The sequence below is a fragment of the Rattus norvegicus genome, chromosome 7 (genome assembly GCF_036323735.1).
Source record: "Rattus norvegicus strain BN/NHsdMcwi chromosome 7, GRCr8, whole genome shotgun sequence".
Lineage (NCBI taxonomy): Eukaryota > Metazoa > Chordata > Mammalia > Rodentia > Muridae > Rattus > Rattus norvegicus.
The window spans coordinates 77,225,726-77,231,994 of NC_086025.1; positions in this window are offsets into that span (position 1 = coordinate 77,225,726).

Here is a 6,269-nt window from a genome sequence, read left to right on the forward strand (position 1 = left end):
CAGCCCTACAAAGGATAATAAATGGTAAAGCCCAAAATAAGGAGGCAAGCTATACCCTAGAAGAAGCAAGAAACTAATCGTCTTGGCAACAAAACAAAGAGAATGAAAGCACACAAACATAACCTCACATCCAAATATGAATATAACGGGAAGCAATAATCACTATTCCTTAATATCTCTCAATATCAATGGCCTCAACTCCCCAATAAAAAGACATAGATTAACAAACTGGATACGCAACGAGGACCCTGCATTCTGCTGCCTACAGGAAACACACCTCAGAGACAAAGACAGACACTACCTCAGAGTGAAAGGCTGGAAAACAACTTTCCCAGCAAATGGTCAGAAGAAGCAAGCTGGAGTAGCCATTCTAATATCAAATAAAATCAATTTCCAACTAAAAGTCATCAAAAAAGATAAGGAAGGACACTTCATATTCATCAAAGGAAAAATCCACCAAGATGAACTCTCAATCCTAAATATCTATGCCCCAAATACAAGGGCACCTACATATGTAAAAGAAACCTTACTAAAGCTCAAAACACACATTGCACCTCACACAATAATAGTGGGAGATTTCAACACCCCACTCTCATCAATGGAAAGATCATGGGAACAGAAATTAAACAGAGATGTCGACAGACTAAGAGAAGTCATGAGCCAAATGGACTTAACGGATATTTATAGAACATTCTATCCTAAAGCAAAAGGATATACCTTCCTCTCAGCTCCTCATGGTACTTTCTCCAAAATTGACCATATAATTGGTCAAAAAACGGGCCTCAACACATACAGAAAGATAGAAATAATCCCATGGTGGTGCTATTGGACCACCACGGCCTAAAACTGGTCTTCAATAACAATCAAGGAAGAATGCCCACATATACTTGGAAATTGAACAATGCTCTACTCAATGATAACCTGGTCAAGGAAGAAATAAAGAAAGAAATTAAAAACTTTTTAGAATTTAATGAAAATGAAGGTAAAACATACCCAAACTTATGGAACACAATGAAAGCTGTGCTAAGAGGAAAACTCATAGCGCTGAGTGCCTGCAGAAAGAAACAGGAAAGAGCATATGTCAGCAGCTTGACAGCACACCTAAAAGCTCTAGAACAAAAAGAAGCAAATACACCCAGGAGGAGTAGAAGGCAGGAAATAATCAAACTCAGAGCTGAAATCAACCAAGTAGAAACAAAAAGGTCCATAGAAAGAATCAACAGAACCAAAAGTTGGTTCTTTGAGAAAATCAACAAGATAGATAAACCCTTAGCCAGACTAACGAGAGGACACAGAGAGTGCGTCCAAATTAACAAAATCAGAAATGAAAAGGGAGACATAACTACAGATTCAGAGGAAATTCAAAAAATCATCAGATCTTACTATAAAAACCTATATTCAACAAAACTTGAAAATCTTCAGGAAATGGACAATTTCCTAGACAGATACCAGGTATCTGAGTTAAATCAGGAACAAATAAAGCAGTTAAACAACCCCATAACACCTAAGGAAATAGAAGCAGTCATTAAAGGTCTCCCAACAAAAAAGAGCCCAGGTCCAGACGGGTTTAGTGCAGAATTCTATCAAACCTTCATAGAAGACCTCATACCAATGTTATCCAAACTATTCCACAAAATTGAAACAGATGGAGCCCTACCGAATTCCTTCTACGAAGCCACAATTACTCTTATACCTAAACCACACAAAGACACAACAAAGAAAGAGAACTTCAGACCAATTTCCCTTATGAATATCGACGCAAAAATACTCAATAAAATTCTGGCAAACCGAATTCAAGAGCAAATCAAAACAATCATCCACCATGATCAAGTAGGCTTCATCCCAAGCATGCAGGGATGGTTTAATATACGGAAAACCATCAAAGTGATCCATTATATAAACAAACTGAAAGAACAGAACCACATGATCATTTCATTAGATGCTGAGAAAGCATTTGACAAAATTCAACACCCCTTCATGATAAAAGTCCTGGAAAGAATAGGAATTCAAGGCCCATACCTAAACATAGTAAAAGCCATATACAGCAAACCAGTTGCTAACATTAAACTATATGGAGAGAAACTTGAAGCAATCCCACTAAAATTCGGGACTAGACAAGGCTGCCCACTCTCTCCCTACTTATTCAATATAGTTCTTGAAGTTCTAGCCAGAGCAATCAGACAACAAAAGGAGATCAAGGGGATACAGATCGGAAAAGAAGAGGTCAAAATATCACTATTTGCAGATGACATGATAGTATATTTAAATGATCCCAAAAGTTCCACCAGAGAACTACTAAAGCTGATAAACAACTTCAGCAAAGTGGCTGGGTATAAAATTAACTCAAATAAATCAGTTGCCTTCCTCTATACAAAAGAGAAACAAGCCGAGAAAGAAATTAGGGAAACGACACCCTTCATAATAGACCCAAATAATATAAAGTACCTCGGTGTGACTTTAACCAAGCAAGTAAAAGATCTGTACAATAAGAACTTCAAGACACTGAGGAAAGAAATTGAAGAAGACCTCAGAAGATGGAAAGATCTCCCATGCTCATGGATTGGCAGGATTAATATAGTAAAAATGGCCATTTTACCAAAAGCAATCTACAGATTCAATGCAATCCCCATCAAAATACCAATCCAATTCTTCAAAGTGTTAGACAGAACAATTTGCAAATTCATCTGGAATAACAAAAAACCCAGGATAGCTAAAGCTATCCTCAACAATAAAAGGACTTCTGGGGGAATCACTATCCCTGAACTCAAGCAGTATTACAGAGCAATAGTGATAAAAACTGCATGGTATTGGTACAGAGACAGACAGATAGACCAATGGAATAGAATTGAAGACCCAGAAATGAACCCACACACCTATGGTCACTTGATTTTTGACAAAGGAGCCAAAACCATCCAATGGAAAAAAGATAGCATTTTCAGCAAATGGTGCTGGTTCAACTGGAGGGCAACATGTAGAAGAATGCAGATCGATCCATGCTTATCACCCTGTACAAAGCTTAAGTCCAAGTGGACCAAGGACCTCCACATCAAACCAGACACACTCAAACTAATAGAAGAAAAACTAGGGAAGCATCTGGAACACATGGGCACTGGAAAAAATTTCCTGAACAAAACACCAATGGCTTATGCTCTAAGATCAAGAATCGACAAATGGGATCTCATAAAACTGCAAAGCTTCTGTAAGGCAAAGGACACTGTGGTTAGGACAAAACGGCAACCAACAGATTGGGAAAAGATCTTTACCAATCCTACAACAGATAGAGGCCTTATATCCAAAATATACAAAGAACTCAAGAAGTTAGACCGCAGGGAAACAAATAACCCTATTAAAAAATGGGGTTCAGAGCTAAACAAAGAATTCACAGCTGAGGAATGCCGAATGGCTGAGAAACACCTAAAGAAATGTTCAACATCTTTAGTCATAAGGGAAATGCAAATCAAAACAACCCTGAGATTTCACCTCACACCAGTGAGAATGGCTAAGATCAAAAACTCAGGTGACAGCAGATGCTGGCGAGGATGTGGAGAAAGAGGAACACTCCTCCATTGTTGGTGGGATTGCATACTGGTAAAACCATTCTGGAAATCAGTCTGGAGGTTCCTCAGAAAATTGGACATTGAACTGCCTGAGGATCCAGCTATACCTCTCTTGGGCATATACCCAAAAGATGCCTCAACATATAAAAGAGACACGTGCTCCACTATGTTCATCGCAGCCTTATTTATAATAGCCAGAAAATGGAAAGAACCCAGATGCCCTTCAACAGAGGAATGGATACAGAAAATGTGGTACATCTACACAATGGAATACTACTCAGCTATCAAAAACAACGAGTTTATGAAATTCGTAGGCAAATGGTTGGAACTGGAAAATATCATCCTGAGTGAACTAACCCAATCACAGAAAGACATACATGGTATGCACTCATTGATAAGTGGCTATTAGCCCAAATGCTTGAATTACCCTAGATCCCTAGAACAAACGAAACTCAAGACGGATGATCAAAATGTGAATGCTTCACTCCTTCTTTAAATGAGGAAAAAGAATACCCTTGGCAGGGAAGGGAGAGGCAAAGATTAAAACAGAGACTGAAGGAACACCCATTCAGAGCCTGCCCCACATTTGGCCCATACATATACAGCCACCCAATTGGACTAGATGGATGAAGCAAAGAAGTGCAGACCGACAGGAGCCGGATGTAGATCGCTCCTGAGAGACACAGCCAGAATACAGCAAATACAGAGGCGAATGCCAGCAGCAAACCACTGAACTGAGAATAGGTCCCCTATTGAAGGAATCAGAGAAAGAACTGGAAGAGCTTGAAGGGGCTCGAGACCCCAAAAGTACAACAATGCCAAGCAACCAGAGCTTCCAGGGAATAAACCACTACCTAAAGACTATACATGGACTGACCCTGGACTCTGACCCCATAGGTAGCAATGAATATCCTAGTAAGAGCACCAGTGGAAGGGGAAGCCCTGGGTCCTGCTAAGACTGAACCCCCAGTGAACTAGTCTATGGGGGGAGGGCGGCAATGGTGGGAGGGTTGGGAGGGGAACACCCATAAGGAAGGGGAGGGGGGAGGGGGATGTTTGCCCGGAAACCGGGAAAGGGAATAACACTCGAAATGTATATAAGAAATACTCAAGTTAATAAATCCACAAGGAAGAAAAAAAAAAAAAAAAAGAAATACTCAAGTTAATAAAAAAAAAAAAGAAATCTTAATGCAAATATAAGACTTGCTATCATCTTATTCCTCTTTTGTGTTTTTTTTGTTACAAATAAAGTAATATATTACATATCAGCTGGTTAAGATTTGTGAATAAAAAGCCTACTTTACAAAATCATAGTTAATTCAATAATATAATGTTGTAAGGATGATGAAGTTGATTAAAAACATGATGAGATCTGACAAGTTTGGAGGTCAGGGTCAGGTGTCTAAGAATGTTTTCCAGACCATAAAGAACAAGTTAAAGGGGAAAGGACTCAGGGATGCTATGACTCACAGCCTTGTAGGAACCCTCATTAAGCACCCTACGGGCAGTCAGTCACCCAATGTCTGTCTCATCACAGCTCAGCTCCTCCAGGTCAAGGAAGTAGGGAAGTCTTCCCCGACCCTGTGTAATCCTTGCTGCTTTCTACAACTTTCCAGAGCTCATTATCACCAGTGTGTTCTCACAGGCTTACACAGCTCATTTTCACCAGTCACAATGTCACCTCTCATCCCCTCTTTTAAAGGAAGCTGTGTTTTTCCTCTAGAGTGTTCCCAGATGTTACCTTTTCTGGGAGAGCTCAATAGGGTTTCTCTGTCCACTGTCCAGCCACCCACAAGTGCCTTTGTTTCATAACTCAAGCCACTGAATGTGTGTTTCGAGTGTACAACTCATGCAACTATTTCTAAATCTGTTTCTCCAAATAACTGTGAACTATTAGAACATAAAATGTGTTTATCTCGCAACCATCCAGAACGTAATAAGAATTTAGCAGTTATGTGTTTGGAGAAGAAGCAGAAGTGCCGAGCATTTATTCAGAATATAGATGCTGAAGAATGCCAATAGAAATGATTTGGCTTGGAGGTGGAATTGAAAGCGCTGACTCCCCTACAAGTGCTCGCACAGTGGTCACAGCACACCACCTGTGAGACCTGAAGGCTGACTAAAGGCCCCGGGAGAATGAGAAGGTAACATTTGCTTTCTGAAGTAGGATTTGTAGTGAAGTTAGGGGAAAGTAGGAAGACAATGCCTCCCTCACAGAAAGCATTTTCATCCCGATTAACTGGCGAGAAAGAAACCATTCTGAGTAATCTCTGCCCTGTAGACCAGGGAGAAAGGGTCAGTCTGTTAAGCCAACTGAAGGAACAAACAAATATGCAGGCACAAATGTCCCTGGGAATAAAAGATTGTATGCTTGACTGTTGTCCTCCTTTTCTCTCTAAAAATTAGGGAACGATTCAGAGGCCAAAATACAAATACTGACAGAGATCATACATGCATGATTACTGAAAAGGGGGGTGACTTGTGTAGCAGATGGGTAGAAGGCTGTGAGGCATGTAGAGGATAGATTACATCCTAAATCAAGGACTTTGACAACCTTTCACTCACGGTTGCGAGCTGTCAGGTAACGTACATGCAGAACTGTTGGCCCATCAGAACCACAGCCCTTTGAATTTTTACAAGAAAAAATATTCCGATTTTTATATGCAATTTCTAGATTTTGAAAGGTAAAAATGATCTAATTGTTTTAAATCA